The sequence below is a fragment of the Schistocerca cancellata genome, chromosome 10 (genome assembly GCF_023864275.1).
Source record: "Schistocerca cancellata isolate TAMUIC-IGC-003103 chromosome 10, iqSchCanc2.1, whole genome shotgun sequence".
Taxonomy (NCBI): Eukaryota; Metazoa; Arthropoda; class Insecta; order Orthoptera; family Acrididae; genus Schistocerca; species Schistocerca cancellata.
The window spans coordinates 67,036,685-67,058,658 of record NC_064635.1 but is presented as its reverse complement, the minus strand read 5'-3'; the positions used below and the strand labels follow the sequence as shown (position 1 = coordinate 67,058,658).

General features: G+C 41.0%; 1 protein-coding gene across 12 annotated transcripts in view; it reads left to right on the top strand.

Annotated features, from left to right (window-relative positions):
* LOC126106316 (YLP motif-containing protein 1-like) overlaps positions 1–21,974 on the top strand; it is a 432,507-nt gene that overhangs the window by 166,157 nt on the left and 244,376 nt on the right. The gene's annotated exons all lie outside the window — the stretch shown is intronic.

Genomic DNA, 21,974 nt, shown 5'->3' with positions numbered 1-21,974 from the left:
ACAAACCGATGCCTTACTAGTATTACTTTGACAGGATGCTTTTACGTGCCAATACAGTCATCTTTTCCGAAATGTTCCTCTACTGTATGCAATACAAAGTGCTGTACACTGTCTTGACATCCTTCCATCTTTTGTGTTGGAAAACGCAATAAGAATACCACACCCTAACCATGAAAAACACCCCCATACAGTAAGACTACCACTTCCGTACTTCACTTTTCACACTGCAAACAGTGCCAAATAATGTTCTTCAGGTATTCGCCAATCCTAAATGCAAATCCTTCAAATGATGTAGGTTGATTCTTACAAAGAAGAAGACAGAAACCAGCCACTATTAATAATGCTATTTATTTAAGTAAATAGTGCCATAACCTGTTTTGAACTGACAAGCTCATCATCAGATGGCTGTTCACAAGATGCTCTTTACATAATCGTCAGTTTTTGATTTTTATTCTCCCACTGTTGCGAAATATTTTTGATGTGTTGGTGCCATCCTAATTTAAATTGAAACCACAATCTTTGTGTCAACTTCACATGTGGCTAGTACTTTTTGGTGTGTGTGTGGTGCTTTGCACAATATGGTCATATGAAAATCATATAAGTGCTGTATATACTTTGCAGTATGTCAAAAATACAGTCCTGCAGCTTTGCAACAAAATTTCTCAGAATTTTCAATGGTACCAACACACCAAAAATAGTTTACTACAGTGGGAGAATAAAAATCGAAAATGATCATGTAAAGTGCATCTTGTGAATTTTTTAACAGCCGTCTGAAGATGAACTTGTCAGTTTAAAACCAGTTACAGTGCTATTTACTTAAATAAATACCATTATTAATAGTGGCTGGTAACTATCTTCTTCTTTGTAAGAATCAACCTACATTAATTGTACACACCCACGGTCTCACCATATTAGTTTTAGACAAAATAGCAAATCCTTCTGTCGGACTGCCACAGGCTATAGTGTGTTTTGTCACTCCGTATCACTCATTTCCAGTCATTCACTGCCCAGTGACATCTCTTCACACCATCTTGAGTGCTGTTTAGCTTCTACCACAGAAATGTGTGGCTTACGAGGAGCTGTTCAACCATTGTACCTCATTCTTTGTAACTCTATACAGACTCATTGTACTAAATGTACTGCTGATAGAACTTTGGATCTCATAATTTATTCCTTTAGCCACTTTTGTGTGTGTCGCCTTCTTCTTCTTCTTTATTTTTTTTTACGACAGACCTCCGCAGTTTTTGAAGGTCCCTGTCCATTATACGTGAAGTCTTCCCAGCCTCAGTAGCTGCGCTCCTTGCTTCGTGTTTCCAATGTACAATCACATCACAAAAAGTTCACTTTGGTAGCTTTATAGAGGATGAAATGTACTTATTGGAGTCGTTACTCAGGTGACATCCAGTGAGTAGTCCACGTTCAAGGTCACAGACCTCTTCTGACTGACTCATTCTGCTGTTACTTCTCTGTTGATAACACATACTCCCTGCTTCCTTTTATACCTGTGGGCCCACCTCTTGTGGCATGTAATGGTTAATTCCGCATTACATAGGAGTATCATACTAATCAGATGGTGTTTGTCCCTTTTATATGTGCCTTCTGAAGGCAAGTACTGGCCAGTGGTTCTGTCTCATAATTTACAAAAATTCGTTTTTATGACACCAGTAAACTTTGTAAACATAATTTTCACATGCACAGTTTGTGAATTTGGAGGTTTAACCTGGATGAATTGCCTGGACAGATTCACAGACTGGACTGTTCAGGTGCCATCACAATAATTTCATGGAAATTGTGTGATTAAAACTTCAGCATCTATCTTGCACCAGTTAAGAGAAATTATAAATAAGTATAATTTCTGTACGCAATTACTCTGATGTTGACACGTAGTATTTAGACAACATAATTTTTAAGTTGTGTCAGTTGCCCAGGCACAGTTTGTCATACCTAAGTGCACGATAAATATTGGTAATTTATGACATCCGTTCCTGCATACGGATATCTTGTCCTTGATGGTTGTGTGACAGTGGGTGGACCAGACAGGTTGGACATTTTGAATTCTTCACTTTTGCTAGTTATGTGAGTACAGAACAATCTGTATGTCATGGCCGGCATTCTAGGAATATTCGATACAGTACACGTACCAGCCATGGATAACTGGGCTGCAGTCAGTCACCTGTCCTCAGCGTACAATAAGTTATTTGAAACAGACGAAAACCTTGATAGGGTATCATGAGGTACACAGTGTGATCAAAAGTATCCAGACACCTGGCTGAAAATGACTTAAAAGCATGTGGCGCCTTCCATTAGTAATGTTGGAATTCAGTATGGTGTTGGCCCACCCTTAGCCTTGATGACAGCTTCCACTCTCAGAGGCATACGTTCAATCAGGTGCTGGAAGGTTTCTTGGGGAATGGCAGCCAATCCTTCAAGGAGGGCTGTCCTGGGGGAAGATGTCGATGTCGATATCAGTCAGTGAAGCCTGGCACGAAGTCAGCTTTCCATAACATCCCAAAGGTGTTCTATAGGATTCAGGTAAGGACTCTGTGCAGGCCAGTCCATTACAGGGATGCTATTGCCATGTAACCACTCCGCCACAGTCCGTGCATTACAAACAGGTGCTTGATCATGTTGAAAGATGCAATTGCCATCCCCGAATTGCTCTTCAACGGTGGGAAGCAAGAAGGTGCCTAAAGCATCAATGTTGCCCTGTGCTGTGATAGTGCCATGCAAAACAAGAAGGGGCACAAGCCCCCTCCGTGAAAAACACGACCGCACCATAACACCACCGCCTCTGAATTTTACTGTTGGCAGTACACACGCTGGCAGATGATGTTCACCAGGCATTCGCCATATCCACACCCGGCCATCAGATTGCCACATTGTGTGCCATGATTCGTCACTCCACACAACGTTTTTCCATTGTTCTATCATCAAATGTGTACACTCCTTAAAGCAAGCGAGGCGTCGTTTGGCATTTACCGGCGTGATGTGTGACTTATGAGCAGCCACTCGACCATGAAAACTGAGTTTTCTCACCTCCCGCTTAAATGTCATAGTACTTGCAGTGGATCCTGATGCAGTTGGGAATTCCTGTGTGATGGCCTGGATAGATGTCTGCGTATTACACATTATGACCCTCTTAAACTGTTGGCCGTCTCTGTCGCTCAACAGATGAGGTCAGCACGTACGCTTTTGTGCTGTACGTGTCCCATCACTTTCCCACGTCACTATCACATTGGAAACAGTAGACCTAGAGATGTTTAGGAGTGTGGAAATTTCACGTACAGCCGCATGACACAAGTGACATCCAGTCACCATGTTCGAAGTCCGTGAGTTCTGCGGAGCACACCATTCTGCTGTCTCACAATGTCTAATGGCTACCGAGATAGCTGATATGGAGTACCTGGCAGTATGTGGCAGCACAATGCACCTAATATGAAAAACTTGGGTTTTTTGGGGGTGTCCAGATACTTTTGATCACATTTTGTATGACTAAAGCTGTATCGTAATAATGCTATTTATGTAATTTGCAAATACAGATAACCAATATGTCGTTTGTTCGTGACTGCCAATTTAATCTGTTACAGTCAGCGCAACAAATTGTGTGCTGATGCTTCAGCATTGAGCACCCATAAGCTGCTGCTCCAACAAATCGTGTGTGAAGCTGAAGCCTGAAGAAATGGATTCAACAAAATTGGAGCAAAAAAATTATCAATGTTTGATCATAAGTTTCACTGTTATAGAGCTATTTCACTGTGTGGCTTAATAGGACACCTGCTACAAGAAAAATATGCTTGAGTAAGCTACAGTGCATGTAAATAACGTAACAGGTGGTATAATTTGCAACCCGTCATACAGTAGTTTAGGAAATATGCAATTATGATTGGGAGATTTAATAATATCTGGAGTTGATACATGTGAGACTATACTAGAACAGAAGGTATTTAGGCTGTTTAGCAAGAAACAGTGAACAACTGAAAATGAAATTGAACGAAACTGACATAACCTTTGTCAAGGATTATTAAAATTGGTGGAAACTATCGATGGAGATTCAATTTCTGTTCGAGAAAGCAATTTATACATCTCTGTGGTTTGATGAGTATAGTAACTTGTTCATAGAGAATCTCCAAAATCAAAAATTAAGTGCATAAATATCTTTTAGATTCAGCCATACCTATGTTTCTCTTGATGGTGACAAAACTGGTGATATTTGGCCTGGGGCGAGTCAGGCCATGGAGGTAACGAGGTTCCTCGTAACTGCCACAATACAGGGCACTTGGCGCAGGTAGTTGGATTAAACGATAACGAGTCTGTGCTCTGCACTATGTGTAATGTTACTTCTGTTGTGGTCATAGGTTCAAATCCCAAACTTTGCCACAGTGTATTGCATAGGGGACATGACACCTGATATTAACCACCCTGTCAGGTGCGGATATTAACCCTATCAATACCAATGTGTTTTCCATAATGTACCGTATCAGAGGGGAGGGGGGGGGGGGGGGGGAGATAGGTACTTTACGTCTACCCTTTAAAAAACTGAGAGAAAAATAAAAAAATTCATTAATGTTGACTTACATTAACAACAATACTTACTAAAAGATTACGGATGCGTTAATAGTGTCCTTAATATGAAAATATCTTTCAGGAGACTGTAACCAACATCAGTGCCCTTTCAATAATGTGCACTACCAAGGTGGAGTCACTTTATACCCACTGAAAAAAAAATGCAAATGTTGTTAAATGTTGTTAACTGTTGTTGACTTTTGTTGACTTTTACTAACAATGTACTTTTAAAAATATATTGACATGTAATTAAGTTCCTGGACTTGAAAGTATTGAATATGACATTCATTGGGGAAATTGCCTGAAACTTCTGTCTTTTGTGCATTTGCGTGAGTGTGTATGTGTGTGTTTGTCATCTAATTTTGACAAATGCCTTATGGCCGAAAGCTATATTTGTGACAGTCTTTTTGTTGTGCCCCACATGGCTAGTAGTAGTGGTTATGGTTAAAATCATTCAGAACTCAATCAAATTGCTCTCACGAGGACTGTTACGTCATTCATCAGTTCTGCAAGTCAAATGTTAAGTGGAATACGTATCCAGTAGTGCACACTGCTGCCAAAAGCTGTCTCGGTTGTTGGATGTCACTGCCACCGTCTCCCCTCGCACATGGGGAGTATGTCTCCCCCAAACACGAGCACAGGGATATTGCTTGTTGCGACAGACCAGTTCTTACACTGATGACCAGAATCTATGTACATTTACCTGAAATATAGCGTTTTCTTTCATTCTACATTTTAGGCACAGTGGCACATGAGATATGTATGGGAGATAAGTGAAGTGAGTTTCTGGCTCTTCCACACTCACTAGAGGAGCAGTATCATAACTCATTAAACAGTACATGTCTACAGCTATCTGAAAATTTCCTGGCAGCTTTTTTACTAACTTGAGCTCTTTTCTCCTTACTCTCCCTTTAATACATTGAGCAGGGAGGGCCAAAGTATTTTACTGTTGCAGTGCACAACCTAAATGGCTTGGCTGACCACTGATCTTGACAGGTAATGAGAGAACATATTGGTGGTTCAGCAACTGCTTTCTCACTAGAATAGTGAAATGTCTATTTTGAATGGTCTGTATTTATTATGCATCATGGTCTCTAGCAGCAGCACTTTCTGTGAACAAGGAAGAGATATGTTAGTTTGTACCTATGCATTCCTACTTTGAAATGAATTAAATTCACCGAAATGAATGAATCGATAAGGATCAAACAAATGATGCAGTGCAATGAAATGATATCAGTTTAAAACCATGTAAATATGTTGAATCTTTAGTGTAATGAATAAGTAATCACAACAGGAAAATCTGTGCCATGCCAGCACTCGAACCTGGATGTCTTTGTTACAGTGACAAGTGGCTGTCCCAGTCTGCCACAGATTTTCAGTTGTCACTACATATTCAATTTTTACTCTGTTCCTTTCATCAGTTGTGCAATACTTTTACTTTTGAATGCTCATATATTCTTTCTTTGAACATAGTTTTTGTGAATTTTTAACTGAACTGGACAGTTAGCATTCAGTTCATGTTGACATGAAATGAAGGATAACATTTGCCACTTATTGTTTTTCTTACTGCTTGTGTTTCATTATAAGCAAAGATAGTTCAGCCACCATTATACTGAAGTTAATAGATTGTCAAGCTATAGTAGTAGAACAATGTAGCTCTGTGTGTGTGTGTGTGTGTGTGTGTGGGCGCGCGCACGCACTCACTGACATTTTGTCCTGCTTGGCTCTGAAAGAGGACACTGAAGGCTCAGAAATGTTTTCAATCATGTTTAAGTTCTTGTCAGTTGCTCGAAGTCTCAGATGCGTAGCCAGAGATTTCCTTTGTGCTTCAATACTTACATTTAACAGGACACATGCATTAAACATTCATACTTGGGCAGGATTAGCTCTACTACAGCTATATGGGCCTACAGAGAGGAAGGGAAATGGTGAAACTTGAGAGGTGGCACGGGTACTACTGCTCTCGAGTAGTAGCAAGTGGATCCCGAAGATTAACCCTTGCAATACCAAGGGCGGGGGTGGGAAGCTCTTGTGCCCATGTTTTGAAAAATATTTTTTGTATGATGAATTCTTCTGCCAAAATGTTTTAAATTTTTCAGTCAGACTTAACCCAAAAATTAAAGTCTTAGCAGCATAATTATGTCACTTTCCCCAATGAATCAAACGATGGAAAATCCAGGACGGAATGTAACAGTATTGTGAAAAGGACCATATAGCAGTTGTGCTGAGTCCTAGAGATATAGCTGTTAGTGGCCTGTCGTAATTTGGTGTTCGATTGATGTATCTGAATCATTCTTTGCCACTATTTTGTCTGTGGAAGTGATGGAACATGTGACAAAATAGTCATCTTCATTTAGAAATTTTTGTAATGGTTGCTTAATGCTTGTCACTCAAGACACTTACAGCCGACCAGTAGCTGTCACGTGCCAGATGTCTGAGGGTTGAGCTGACAACTTTGATAGTTTCAAAACAGATGCCGTAACACCCATTTTAAAGCGTAGGCGTTACAAATAATGGAAGGAATAAAGTTTGTTTCACACAGGACACCCCAAGTGCCAAAACATTCTGTGAGGCATTTCAAACAGTTTTGTTTCCACGACGGAACAGCCGAGATTTCCAGGGTAGAAATCAACATCAACCATTAGGAAAAAATAAAATGCTAATAATAAAGTGAAGTGATGACACTTGTTGCCTTTAAAATTCCAGTACAGCTAATACACTGTTTTGAAAGAGCCTTCAGTTCCTCCATCAGGGAGGCTCGGAATGTTAGACGCAGGTCACTGGTCTCGCTCATCTTATGCATGCTTGTGGTACGTAGATATAACATATGCAGCTCTAGTACGACATGCTTCTCAAGTATTTTCAAGGAATTGAGATTTGAAGTTTTTACGAGCCTGTCAAACACTGTACAGGAGTGCCAGTTGTCAGGCAGTGGCATTGGCGTGACCGGCTGAGGTGGCAGGCTATGTATCTGACCATACCATGATAGCCTCTTGTTATCTCCCCTCCCCCCCCCCCCCCCCCCCCCCCCCCCCAAAACACAGGTACGGGGTTCTTTATTCGCCATTGTAGGTCCTGTTTGCGGCTCTGGTTAAAAAAAAAAAAAAAAAACACAACCACACACAGTAAACGTTTCTTTTCAGCATACATTAATGAATGAGCATTCTCTCAAGTTGTTACAAAATGTTGACTTATGACTTTATCACTTCTGTCAAAATTAAGTGGTCTGCAACACAGTAGGCAGGAAAGTTGGCAAGCCATTCCACAAATAGGCGGCACATCTCCTTTTTATTGATAGTCCAAAAGAATGCAAATACAGTGTACATTATGTGCAGCAGGTATTAACCGAGTACGTCATCAGTCGAATATTCGCACAAATTTATTAATAAATGTTCATTTTCTCTTGAATTCTTATTACAGTTCTGTTATACCTCATCCGTAATACACTTCGTTGGTGCTAGTGGTAGTGATGATGACAACAACGTGATTCTTGAAGGAAATCCAAGAAATTCACAGTGTTTGTGCACCTATGGGTGTAAAAGTCTGTTGAAACATGATTGATTGGAACAACACAAGTGTTATCAGGAAGACAGGGGGGGGGGGGGGGGGAGTGATGAGACGCAAACACATACAGTCAGGCTTAGCCAGTTGTATAAACACTGCTGCATGACTGCCAGGGCTTTCATTTGGTATCTGACTGGCTTGTAAAACTTAGAACCTTAGTTTCTCGAGAATGGTTGAGATGTGCATTGTACTTAAGCAGCATTCTTTACATATGTGTGCATATAACCGGGCAAAAGACAAGCAAAATTGGTGACCTGTCAGGTATACACTCCCTTTCTGAGACTTCTTGGATGCCAGGATGGTTCCATCTGGAGATCAGCCATTTTTCCCGTGGATTCAGAAGCTTGCCTGCAGCTGTTGACATCCTGTCTGTACCTGGGCTAGTGGGAGCAGAGGCTTTGTTATTAAAGTAATGACTTGCAGATGTGCCTATTAATAGATATTAGTCTTTGTTATTAAAGAAATTACTTGCAGATGTGCCTAATAATAGGTATTAGGTTTGTGAAATTCTCCCGCATGCATCTTCTTACATATATACATGCCTAAGGTGGTGCAGGTAGATGAAACCACCTATACCAGTTGAGTCACCCAGAATTTGTACAGGAGCTTCTCTTGCTGTAACAGTCACTTTGTTCTCATGCTGAAAGTACACCCTCAGATGGAACACTTCCATCATTTTGATTGGCACACCAGTTAGTAGCAAGATCATCGACAGAGATGTTGGCTGATTTTTCATCATCTCTAGATGGTTCCTTAATCCCTTAGCTGGTGTCACAGCTTGCATTTATGGAATCACAGCTGCAGTTGTCAGTAGTTTTAAGGGCTAGATGAATGATATTGGTTTTAATTTTTTTTTCCTCCCCAGCATGCTTTGTTCTTTGGATGTTTTGAGAATGATGTCTGATACCCAAAACAGGTTATCAGATAAATAAAAAAGAACTGAATTTAGCAACTCCAATTGTTTTTTACATCAAGCTGATTTAATTTTTGTGACACACAAATCCACTGCATTTAATTGTTGCTCAGTTTTCTGCAATTTTGACTGAGAGGACAGGAAAATACAAACAATACAAGATAGGACTAGAAAGAAGTTAGAACCAATCGGTGAAATAAAAAATGTGAACTATTAGGTCACCTTGTGGGAAAGCAAAGTTCCATTCATATGGAAAAGAAGCAGGAGGGGGAGGAATGGAAAACGTCGGAAAAGACAATGGAAATTAGTACAAAAGATAAGGGATTTTAGTGACATTAACATGACTAGTGTACAGGTAAGAATGTGAAAATTTCCCGTATAACAAATACCATAAACTGTAAAATAAATTGCCAGGCCTCTAGGCCTGGAGACTCCCTTGTGGTTAGTAAAGTATATATATATATATATATATATATAATATATAAAACTCTAGCTTTCGCAACCAACGGTTGCCTCGTCAGGAAAGAGGGAAGGAGAAGGAAAGACAAAAGGATTGGGTTTTAAGGGAGAGGGTAAGGAGTCATTCCAATCCCGGGAGCGGAAAGACTTACCTTAGGGGGAAAAAAGGACAGGTTTACACTCGCACACACACACATATCCATCCACACATACACAGACACAAGCAGACATTGTGCTTGTGTCTGTCATACACAGACACAAGCAGACATTGTGCTTGTGTCTGTGTATGTGTGGATGGATGTGTGTGTGTGTGTGCGAGTGTAAACCTGTCCTTTTTTCCCCCTAAGGTAAGTCTTTCCGCTCCCGGGATTGGAATGACTCCTTACCCTCTCCCTTAAAACCCAATCCTTTTGTCTTTCCTTCTCCTTCCCTCTTTCCTGACGAGGCAACCGTTGGTTGCGAAAGCTAGAGTTTTGTGTGTATGTTTGTGTTTATTTGTGTGTCTATCGACCTGCCAGCGCTTTTGTTGGGTAAGTCTCATCATCTTTCTTTTTAAATATATTTTTCCCTCGTGGAATGTTTCCTTCTATTATATTCATATATATATATATATATATATATATATATATATATATATATATATATATATATATATATATCTGACTTACCAAATGAAAGTGCTGGCAGGTCGACAGACACACAAACGAACACAAACATACACACAAAATTCAAGCTTTCGCAACAAACTGTTGCCTCGTCAGGAAAGAGGGAAGGAGAGGGAAAGACGAAAGGATGTGGGTTTTAAGGGAGAGGGTAAGGAGCCATTCCAGTCCCGGGAGCGGAAAGACTTACCTTAGGGGGAAAAAAGGACGGGTACACACTCGCGCACACACACACATATCCATCCACACATATACAGACACAAGCAGACATATTTAAAGACAAAGAGGTTGGGCAGAGATGTCAGTCGAGGCAGAAGTGCAGAGGCAAAGATGTTGTTGAATGACAGGTGAGGTATGAGTGGCGGCAACTTGAAATTAGCGGAGATTTATTTTCGCAACAAACTGTTGCCTCATCAGGAAAGAGGGAAGGAGAGGGAAAGACGAAAGGATGTGGGTTTTAAGGGAGAGGGTAAGGAGTCATTCCAGTCCCGGGAGCGGAAAGACTTACCTTAGGGGGAAAAAAGGACGGGTACACACTCGCGCGCACACACACACATATCCATCCACACATATACAGACACAAGCAGACATATTTAAAGACAAAGAGGTTGGGCAGAGATGTCAGTCGAGGCAGAAGTGCAGAGGCAAAGATGTTGTTGAATGACAGGTGAGGTATGAGTGGCGGCAACTTGAAATTAGCGGAGATTTATTTTCGCAACAAACTGTTGCCTCATCAGGAAAGAGGGAAGGAGAGGGAAAGACGAAAGGATGTGGGTTTTAAGGGAGAGGGTAAGGAGTCATTCCAGTCCCGGGAGCGGAAAGACTTACCTTAGGGGGAAAAAAGGACGGGTACACACTCGCACACACACACATATCCATCCACACATATACAGACATTCCTTCGTGGAATGTTTCTTTCTATTATAACCATATATATATATATATATATATATATTTAAAAAGAAAGATGATGAGACTTACCCAACAAAAGCGCTGGCAGGTCGATAGACACACAAATAAACACAAACATACACACACACACACACACACACACAATATATATATATATATATATATATATATATATATATATATATATATATATATATATATATATATAAAGAAAGATGATGAGACTTACCAAACAAAAGCGCTGGCAGGTCGATAGACACACAAACATACACACAAAATTCTAGCTTTCGCAACCAACGGTTGCCTCGTCAGGAAAGAGGGAAGGAGAAGGAAAGACAAAAGGATATGGGTTTTAAGGGAGAGGGTAAGGAGTCATTCCAATCCCGGGAGCGGAAAGACTTACCTTAGGGGGAAAAAAGGACAGGTATACACTCGCACACACACACATATCCATCCACACATACACAGACACAAGCAGACATTTGTAAAGGCAAAGAGTTTGGGCTCCCGGGATTGGAATGACTCCTTACCCTCTCCCTTAAAACCCACATCCTTTCGCCTTTCCCTCTCCTTCCCTCTTTCCTGATGAGGCAACAGTTTGTTGCGAAAGCTTGAATTTTGTGTGTATGTTTGTGTTTCTGTCGACCTGCCAGCACTTTCATTTGGTAAGTCACATCATCTTTGTTTTTAGGAAAATATATATATATATTTATATATATATAATTAAGGGAACTTCTAGAGTTACACAGGAAATGATGATGTTGCAAGGATGTCGAATAAACCATACATAAGCTCAAAGTAATTGCATAGATAAAAATCTCACCCAGTGGTGGCAGGAGAACACACATATAAAAAGGTATGTAAGTTTGCAATCTGCCAGAGAGTGTAACTCCATAGTTTGGCAGGAAGATTGAACGGGGAAGGAAGAGGGTTGAAGGAAAAGGACTGATGAGGTTTTGGGAAAGGGGTAGAGTTTGGGAAAGTCACCTATAACTGTGGGTAAGGAGAGATTAGATGGAAAGACTAACTGTTGGGGGACTACACCAGACTAGATTTGAAAATCTGAGAGCTTAAAGTTGGAAGATGGGAAATATTCAAGACAGATTAATGCTAAAACATTGTGCGTGAGTTAATAAGAGCGAAAAGCTAAGTTCATTATCGGTGAAAGAGGCGGGGAAAGGGGAGACGCAGGGCAAAAACAGACGGTCAGAAAATGAAGGATGTTGTTGTTGTTGTGGTCTTCAATCCTGAGACTGGTTTGATGCAGCTCTCCGTGCTACTCTATCCTGTGCAAGCTTCTTCATCTCCCAGTATCTACTGCAACCTACATCCTTCTGAATCTGGTTAGTGTATTCATCTCTTGGTCTCCCTCTACGATTTTTACCCTCCACACTGCCCTCCAATGCTAAATTTGTGATCCCTTGATGCCTCAAAACATGTCCTACCAACCGATCCCTTCTTCTAGTCAAGTTGTGCCACAACCTTCTCTTCTCCCCAATCCTATTCAATACCTCCTCATTAGTTACGTGATCTACCCACCTTATCTTCAGCATTCTTCTGTAGCACCACATTTCGAAAGCTCCTATTCTCTTCTTGTCCAAACTAGTTATCGTCCATGTTTCACTTCCATACATGGCTATACTCCATACAAATACTTTCAGAAATGAGTTCCTGACACTTAAATCTATACTCGATGTTAACAAATTCCTCTTCTTGAGAAACGCTTTCCTTGCCATTGCCAGTCTACATTTTATATCCTCTCTACTTCGACCATCATCGGTTATTTTACTCCCTAAATAGCAAAACTCCTTGACTACTTTACGTGTCTCATTTCCTAATCTAATTCCCTCAGCATCACCCGACTTAATTCGACTACATTCCATTATCCTCGTTTTGCTTTTGTTGATGTTCATCTTATATCCTCCTTTCAAGACACTGTCCATTCCGTTCAACTGCTCTTCCAAGTCCTTTGCTGTCTCTGACAGAATTACAATGTCATCGGCGAACCTCAAAGTTTTTACTTCTTCTCCATGAATTTTAATACCTACTCCGAATTTTTCTTTTGTTTCCTTTACTGCTTGCTCAATATACAGATTGAATAACATCGGGGAGAGGCTACAACCCTGTCTTACTCCCTTCCCAACCACTGCTTCCCTTTCATGCCCCTCGACTCTTATAATTGCCATCTGGTTTCCGTACAAACTGTAAATAGCCTTTCGCTCCCTGTATTTTACCCCCGCCACCTTCAGAATTTGAAAGAGAGTATTCCAGTTAACATTGTCAAAAGCTTTCTCTAAGTCTACAAATGCTAGAAACGTAGGTTTGCCTTTTCTTAATCTTTCTTCTAAGATAAGTCGTAAGGTCAGTATTGCCTCACGTGTTCCAACATTTCTACGGAATCCAAACTGATCTTCCCCGAGGTCGGCTTCTACCAGTTTTTCCATTCGTCTGTAAAGAATTCGCGTTAGTATTTTGCAGCTGTGACTTATTAAACTGATAGTTCGGTAATTTTCACATCTGTCAACACCTGCTTTCTTTGGGATTGGAATTATTATATTCTTCTTGAAGTCTGAGGGTATTTCGCCTGTCTCATACATCTTGCTCACCAGATGGTAGAGTTTTGTCATGACTGGCTCTCCTGAGGCCATCAGTAGTTCAAATGGAATGTTGTCTACTCCCGGGGCCTTGTTTCGACTCAGGTCTTTTAGTGCTCTGTCAAACTCTTCACGCAGTATCTTATCTCCCATTTCTTCATCTACATCCTCTTCCATTTCCATAATATTGTCCTCAAGTACATCGCCCTTGTATAGACCCTCTATATACTCCTTCCACCTTTCTGCCTTCCCTTCTTTGCTTAGAACTGGGTTGCCATCTGAGCTCTTGATATTCATACAAGTGGTTCTCTTCTCTCCAAAGGTCTCTTTAATTTTCCTGTAGGCAGTATCTATCTTACCCCTAGTGAGACAAGCCTCTACATCCTTACATTTGTCCTCTAGCCATCCCTGCTTAGCCATTTTGCACTTCCTGTCGATCTCATTTTTGAGACGTTTGTATTCCTTTTTGCCTGCTTCATTTACTGCATTTTTATATTTTCTCCTTTCATCAATTAAATTCAATATTTCTTCTGTTACCCAAGGATTTCTATTAGCCCTCGTCTTTTTACCTACTTGATCCTCTGCTGCCTTCAGTACTTCATCCCTCAGAGCTACCCATTCTTCTTCTACTGTATTTCTTTCCCCCATTCCTGTCAATTGTTCCCTTATGCTCTCGCTGAAACTCTCTACAACCTCTGGTTCTTTCAGTTTATCCAGGTCCCATCTCCTTAAATTCCCACCTTTTTGCAGTTTCTTCAGTTTCAATCTGCAGTTCATAACCAATAGATTGTGGTCAGAATCCACATCTGCCCCAGGAAATGTCTTACAATTTAAAACCTGGTTCCTAAATCTCTGTCTTACCATTATATAATCTATCTGATACCTTTTAGTATCTCCAGGATTCTTCCAGGTATACAACCTTCTTTTATGATTCTTGAACCAAGTGTTGGCTATGATTAAGTTATGCTCTGTGCAAAATTCTACAAGGTGGCTTCCTCTTTCATTCCTTCCCCCCAATCCATACTCACCTACTATGTTTCCTTCTCTCCCTTTTCCTACTGCCGAATTCCAGTCACCCATGACTATTAAATTTTCGTCTCCCTTCACTACCTGAATAATTTCTTTTATCTCGTCATACATTTCATCTATTTCTTCATCATCTGCAGAGGTAGTTGGCATATAAACTTGTACTACTGTAGTAGGCATGGCCTTTGTGTGTATCTTGGTCACAATAATGCGTTCACTATGCTGTTTGTAGTAGCTAACCCGCACTCCTATTTTTTATTCATTATTAAACCTACTCCTGCATTACCCCTATTTGATTTTGTATTTATAACCCTGTAATCACCTGACCAAAAGTCTTGTTCCTCCTGCCACCGAACTTCACTAATTCCCACAATATCTAACTTTAACCTATCCATTTCCCTTTTTAAATTTTCTAACCTAGCTGCCCGATTAAGGGATCTGACATTCCACGCTCCGATCCGTAGAACGCCAGTTTTCTTTCTCCTGATAACGACATCCTCCTGAGTAGTCCCCGCCCGGAGATCCGAATGGGGGACTATTTTACCTCCGGAATATTTTACCCAAGAGGACGCCATCATCATTTAATCATACAGTAGAGCTGCATGTCCTCGGGAAAAATTACGGCTGTAGTTTCCCCTTGCTTTCAGCCGTTCGCAGTACCAGCACAGCAAGGCCGTTTTGGTTAATGTTACAAGGCCAGATCAGTTAATCATCCAGACTGTTGCCCCTGCAACTACTGAAAAGGCTGCTGCCCCTCTTCAGGAACCACATGTTTGTCTGGCCTCTCAACAGATACCCCTCCGTTGTGGTTGCACCTACGGTACGGCCATCTGTATCGCTGAGGCACGCAAGCCTCCGCACCAACGGCAAGGTCCATGGTTCATGGGGGGAAATGAAGGATATAGAAAACTAAAAGATAGTGAAGAAAGGAGTAGTTACTGTGAGGAAATGTTGAAACCAAAAAATATTAATGTAAATTAAGGCCAGGTGGGTGGCGAGAACGAAGCACATGTCATAGAGCCTGTTCCCACCTGAAGATTTCTGAGAAAATGGTGTCTGGGGGACAAATCCAGATGACACGTGTGGTGAATAGGCACTGAGGTCACAAGCGTCAAGTTGTAGAGCATGCTCTGCAACAGGATATTGTGTGTTGGCAGTACAAACCCTTTGCCTGTACCCTTTCATCCTAACCGATATCTTGGTGGTAGTCATGCCAATGTAAAAGATCAAACAGTGTTTACATAACAGCTGGTATACAATGTGTGTTGTCTCACAGGTGGCTTTCTGTTTAATAGTATATGTTGTCCCATTGCGGGGATAGTATAGGTGGTATAGGAGAGTGCATAGGGCAAGTCTTACAGGTGTGTGGGGGGGGGGGGGGGGCTGACAGGAGTGGGAACCATAGGGTAGGGAAATGGTTGCAGAAGGAGCATAGGGTCGGACAAGGATATTGTGGGGATTGCAAGGGCAAAGAAAAGCTATTGTAGGTGAGGTGGGCAAAATGTTGGACAGAATGGATCTAATTTCAGGTTCCGATTTTAAAGTAGCTGATAAATACATTCAAGACCAGGATAATACAGAGTGAGAAGAGGTGAACTCCTAAGTTGTTTTTTGGAGGGATCAGCAGTATCAGGATTGGATGTGATGGCTTTTTAACTTTACTCATAGGGTTTTCAAATCTCGTCTGGTGCCATCCCCAACAAACAGATTTTCCTTCTCATCCCGTCTAGTAAGTCTCTTTTGTCCTGGGGTTCTGGGTGACTTTCCAAATTTGTACCCCTTTTCCTAAATCTCACAGATCCTTTTCCCTCACCCCTCTTCCTTCCCCTTCAACCCTTCTGCCAGGAGGAGGAGCCACTTGCTCCGAAAGCTTACAAACTTAAATACCTTTCTATATGTGTTTTCTTACCACTGCCTGGTGCGAAGATTTTTCATCAATTCAATTACATTATCATTTCAAAAATTGTATCCCGAATTGATGCAGCAAAAAACCAAGAATGTTTTGCATATCTGTGCCATCGCGAAAGACTTCTTTCTCAAGAGGATAGAAGATCGCGGTAATGGTACTGAGGAACAAGGAAGCGTCCAAGCAGGCATGTCACGCATCGGTGATGTGTTTGTCCTAAGACAGCTAACTGGAAAATGATTACAATAGGGCATGGATACTAGCTCGTCTTTTGTTGATCTGGGAAGGGCCTATGGCAGTAAACCCAATATACACTGAAGCACCAAAGAAACTGATATAGGCATATGTATTCAAATACTGATATGTAAACAGGCAGAATATGGTACTGTGGTCGGCAATGCCTTTATGAGACAAAAGATGTCTGGTGCAGTTGTTAGATCGGTTACTGCTGCTATAATGGCAGATTGTCAAGTTTTAAGTGAGTTTGAGCATGGTGTTATAGTTGGCGTATGAGCGATGGGACACAGTATCTCCGAGGTAGCAATAAAGTGGAGATTTTTCCTTACAGCAGTTTCACGAGCGTACTGTGAATATCAGTAATCTGGTAAAACATCAAATCTCTGACATCACTGTGGCCAGAAAAAGATCCTGCAAGAATTGGACCCACTTTTGTACCCTAGTTTTATACCTCGCATGGCCTATCGACACCGACATTGGACTTTTGATGACTGGAAACATGTTGCTTGATTGGATGAGTCTCATTTCAGATTGTATCAAGCTGATGGACGTGTTCAGCTATTGAGACAACCTCATGAATCCATGGACCCTGCATGTCAGCTGTGGGACTGTTCAAGCTGGTGGAGGCTCTGAAATGGTGTGGGATATATGCAGTTGGAGTGATATGGAACCCCTGATACGTCTAGTTATGACTCTGAGAGGTGACACGTACGTAAGTGTCCTGTCTGATCACTTGCATCCATTCAAGTCCATTGTGCATTCCGACGGACTTGGGCAATTCGAGCAGGACAATGTGACACCCCACATGTCAAGAATTACTACAGAGTGGCTCCAGGAACATTCTTCTGAGATTAAGCACTTTCGCTGGCTTCCAAACTCCCCAGAGATGAACATTATTGAGCATATATGGGGTGCCTTGCAACATGCTGTTCAGAAGAGATCTCCGCCCCCTCGTACTCTTACAGATTTATGGACAGCCTTGCAGGATTCATGGTGTCAATTCCATCCAGCACTACTTCAGACATTAGTCGAGACCATGCCACACCATGTTGCAGCAGTTCTGTGTGCTCACTGGGGCCCTACACGATATTACGCAGGTGTACCAGTTTCTTTGACTTTTCAGTGTGTGTCATTGTAATATGCAGCGTATAGAATAAAACATGCAATTATATGAGGATTGTTACCAAGCTGAAAACTGTTAAAGATGGTATACAATTTTGGTTCAAGGAACAGGAAGGATCCTGTACAAGTATCGAAATCAATGATAATTACCTGTACGATCATGTTGTGATCACCTTCAACAAAGATGATCAGAATTATGTCATATATAACCACTGGATGAATGTTGAAAATGGGGTCTAGTTATGAATGTCACTGTAATGGAATATTTGAAATTGTTGGATGGACTTTGAAAACACTACTGCAAGGGCATTCAATAATTAAAGCAACACGTCTTTTTCCCCTCTGGTTTCGGCTGAAAAAATGCGGTATTTGTTGTGGGATGTCATGGAATATTCCTGTTTTAGCCCCTATAGTTTCATGAAGTTCTGAGACATGGTGGCACTATACGTAGCTTGTAAAATGGTATCTGTAATGGAGGTGTGTTCTAAGCAGAGCTAGCATCGTAGATATTCATAGATGCTTGCAGAATGTCTACTGAGATGGGCAGTGAACAAAAGCAAAATCTTGGTGCACGACTGGACATATCTGTCGGTAGTGCTGACAAACTTGTCCATCAGTTGCACTCAAGGTGTGTGTGTGTGTGTGTGTGTGTGTGTGTGTGTGTGTGTGTGTGTGTGTGTGCTGGGTTCCTAACAGAAGACCATGAATCGCAATGAATGACAATCTGTGCAGAATTGCTTGCATGTTATAAGACAGATCATGACAATTTTTTGTCGAACATCATCAAAGGCGATAAAATGTGGGTTCATCGCCTCAAACTGAAATTGAGAAGGCGACCTGTGGAGTGACAAACACCACCTCTCCTTGAAAGAAAAAGTTCAAAGCCATTGCCTGAGCCGATTAAGTCATGATGACTGTCTTCTGGGACTCTGAAGTGGTTGTTTTGCTACCATCAGGAAATGGAAGAAATAGCTTCAGCATGTTCCTGACCACAAAAATGCAGTTGAACTTATCCTTCTCCATGGTGATGCTAGGTCTCTCACAAGTCTGCTTACCTGAGAGAAGTTTACAGAACTGTTTTTCCTCATACACCCTGCAGCCCAGATCTTGCACCTTCCATCTGTTTGTCCAATGAAGGAAGCAGTATGTGGATGATGGGGAGGTTATTGATGCAGCAAGACATTGGCTATGACGTCAACCAGTAGAGTGGTACCATGAGAACATAAAGGCCTTCTGGTAAAGTGATGTAAGGCTGTCACATTGAATGGAAATTATGTTGAAAAATAGGGTTTTGCGGCCAAAAGAGTGGGAATAATATCGTCTATTAGAATCCTGAATAAAACCAACCTGCTTTCAGAAAAAAGATGTGCTGCATTATTTATTGATTGCCGCACGTATTAACGGATGTAAACAATACCTCGGAAGTTACATAACACAAGTGGAAAAACATTAAAAATATATTAACACAAGTGGAACAAATATTCAAATTCTCAGGTCCTTGCTGTGATTGATTACAAAATTCAGTGTATACAGAGAATTTTTTAGCCAATAGTACTTATAAAGCAGTGTGTTGGTGACTGGTTGACAGATGAACAAGTTGTGTGTCCAGATTGCCACCGATTACTAACGATCAAATAAGAACTTACTTGTGAGTAAAAGAAATTGTATCTGAAAGATTAGGTCAAAGAGTACTATTGTTTTATGGCCATGTCAAAAGTAGGATCATATGAGATATCAAGTGAAATTTGTGAATGGGTGAGGACTTTTTGGTAGGGAGGACGCATGTTATCCTGGATGGTTAGTCATTGTCAGATGTAGAAGTAACTTCAGATATGCCTGAGAGAAGTGTGTTGGGAGCCTTGCTGTTTATATTGTATATTAATGACCACACAGACAATATTAATAGTAAGCTCAGAATTTTTGCAGGTTATGCAGTTATCAGTAATGAATAACTTATAATCTGTAAGAAGCTGTGTAATATTCAGTCAGGTCTCTTATAAGTTTTCAAAGTAGTGCAGAGGTTGGAAACTTCTGTAAATGTTCCGAAATGTAATTTGTGCACTTCACAAAATGAAAAAAAGATATTATCCTATGACTCTAGTATCAATGAGTTACTGTGGAATCGACCAACTCATCTCGTGGTCGCATTCTCCCTTCCCGAGCGCAGTGGCTAGCACACTAGACTCGCATTCGGGAGGACAGCGGTTCAATCCCATGTCTGGCCATCCTGATTTAGTTTTTCTGTTATTTCCGTAAATCGCTCCAGGCAAATGCTGGGATGGTTCCTTTGAAAGGGCACGGCTGACGTCCTTCTCCGTCCTTCCTTGATCCGATGAGACCGATGATCTTGCTGTCTGGTCTCCTCCCCCAAACAACCCAACCCCAAACCCTCCCTTCCCGAGCACAGGGTCCCGGGTTCGATTCCTGGTGGGGTCAGGGATTTTCCCCTGCCTCAAGGTGACTGGGTGTTTGTGTTGTCATCATCATTTCATCATCATTCATGAAAGTGGTGAGATTGGACAGAGCAGAGGTTGCAAATTTGTGTGGGTGCTGATAACCGTGCAGTTGAGCGCCCCACAAACCAATCATCATCATCAACATCATCATCGACCATCTCATACAAATGCCTGAGTGTAACACTTTCAAGGGATATGAAGTGGAATGACCAACATAGGCTCAGTCGTGGGTATAGCAGATACTAGACTTCAGTCTGAAAAGGAGATTGCTTACAAATCACTCATGTGACCAGTTCTAGAATATTGCTCAAGTGCATGGGACCCGTACCAAATAGGACTAGCAGGAGATATTTAACATATACAGAGAAGTGCAGCTTGAATGTTCACAGTTTTGTTTAATCAGTGGGAGAGTATCACAGAGATACTGAAGAGGAAAAAACTGAAAGACTCTTGAAGATAGATGTAAAATATCCTGAGGAAGTCTATTAATAAAGTATAAGAGCCAGCTTTCAGTGATGACTCTAGGGATATACTGCAACTTCCTATATATCATTCACTTTTCATGGTGGTTTGCAGAATACAGATGTAGAAGACATAATGAGAATGGAGGCAGGCATTAAGAACATTGAAACTTCCTACCAGATAAAAATTGTGTCCCAGACTGAGACTCAACCGTCATGGACAGAGACATCCGGGCATGGCTCATGATCCACCATTGTGATTTTACTTCCTCTCTTCTACCTTCCAAACTTCTCAGAGTTCTCTTGCTTGCTGAGCAGGACTAGCGCTGCCATAATTTAGGTTAGTATGGAGAAACAGATTAACTATAGCATAAGGTGTTGTTTCCAGAAAGAATTTTCTCTCTACAGCTGTGTGTGCAATGAGGAAGAGACTTATTTGTGGAAGCAAAACTGAGAGGGTGGGTTGTGAATTGTGCTAGGATAGCTCAGTAGGTAGATTGTTGCATGCAAAAGTCAAAGGTATCATGTTAGAGTTCTGGTCAAACATGTAGTTTCAATTTGCCAGAAAGTTTCAAATTGGCGCATACTTATCCGTACAGTGAAAATTCATTGTGGAGTTTGACCATTAGTCGAAAAGAACTTGCCATACAGATGAGAGGTGAACAAAAATAAGTGGAGGAGAGAGATGGCAAGTGTAGTAGAATGATTCCTCCCTGGCCCTATTTTTACTGTTCTACGTTTTTCTGTGAAAGATCCTTTTATGAACGACTAGAAAATGGACACCTTTTTCTTTATGTGGTACTTACACAAAAACTCTGTAAAAATATTTTTGAGGACAGCACACTTTTTGTGAAGTTGTTGCATGGGAAAATATGCCCATACTACTCATTGATAGACATACGGCTTCTGTGTAATTACTTACATGTTGTGTTGTGAAAAATGCTTCATTTGTGCAAGACTTCCTATATTTCATGAATGCTTTTATACTATTATATGAATGTGCTTTTCTTAAATGTGTGCAATTATTTCATTTTGTTCATGAATTCATTATGTTACGGGAAGAGGTCCCAAGAAGCAGTGACACTCAGTCTGCTTTACA